Genomic DNA, 1,256 nt, shown 5'->3' with positions numbered 1-1,256 from the left:
TACCATAAACGAGGGATTTAGTTGAGTCTCCCGTGAAAACCAAATTGATTTGCAAATGAGTGTATTTCTCGAACACAGTAAACTCTGTCTGAGAAGTAAAACCATGCATTAAAAGGATCTGTAACTTAAGGCAGGTTGTTACAGTTCTTGAAAGGTGACCACATAAAGTGAAGTCGATTAAGACTTCTCCTTTGTGTCCACTAAGAATCACCTTTTGGATGGAGACGTGTTTGAAGCAGGAACGAATAGTTTAGGGTCAAAATGTGCGAACAAGAAGAATTTCCAGATATTCAAACAAGTTATCCTGGATGATCACTGAATTCGGACAACGTGGATGTGTGCCCATTTAAAGAAGGTGGGTTAGACGAAGCACAAATGTGCAAGCTATTCTTACCGTAATAGGACAACCTCCAGGTAATACATCCAATGAATACTAACCACAAGGCCAACCTAGACCCTGCCAGCCTCTTTTGGCAAACGGACCGCGTGTTTTAAAACGTACAAAGCTACACCTGAGTTGACTTGATCGAAAGCCAATTCCCTCGTTGCGTACGTAATGTGTTCTATTTTTTCCTCATGGAAATGATGCTAGGTACCGGCAACACCTCATCTACTCACGTGACTTCACTCTGGGGACCATTAGGGAGCAGGGCTAAACCATCCCAGATAATGGCCGGATGCAAGTGTGATCGAATTTGTTGTTAATGTTGGTCACAGCGTAATAGTAGAACTGACCGGAGTTAGTGCATTGCTGGAGCTTATCAGGAGATAGAAGGCTTAAAGTCCAAACGAGTTTGTCCGAAACACTGAATACAAACGTGAGATCAGCAATAAACTGCGTAGACGCTCAAGGGTTCTAGTCCAAAACAGAATTGTTGTCAAATTGTTCTTGGCATGTCTTATCCCAACTCGATCCTGTTTTGTAAAGCAGTTCTGCTCCAATCCGTTTTTGCCGTGTCGAAATCACTTCAATGGATTTACAAGTCTACCTTGTGGAACTTTCAGCTGTCCCTTGACAAGCAACAGGTGAAATGATGCCCCGACATGTGTACTGTGCTACTGATATGTGATCAGTAGTGTACATGTCAAGTGAAAGGGGAATATTCCCTCCAATGCATAACTAACAGCCTAAAACTTAAACCCAATTAGCAGAAACAGTTTTACATCCTGCATTATTTTCGATACACGCATAACCAACGAGGAGAAAAGGTAATGAAGAACGTTCATCAGTTGCTTTTCTTACATTAACTAGCCTT

This window comes from Opisthorchis viverrini, assembly GCF_000715545.1.
Source record: "Opisthorchis viverrini unplaced genomic scaffold opera_v5_78, whole genome shotgun sequence".
Taxonomy (NCBI): Eukaryota; Metazoa; Platyhelminthes; class Trematoda; order Opisthorchiida; family Opisthorchiidae; genus Opisthorchis; species Opisthorchis viverrini.
The sequence above is the reverse complement of the archived record's forward strand: the minus strand, read 5'-3'. Positions refer to the sequence as shown.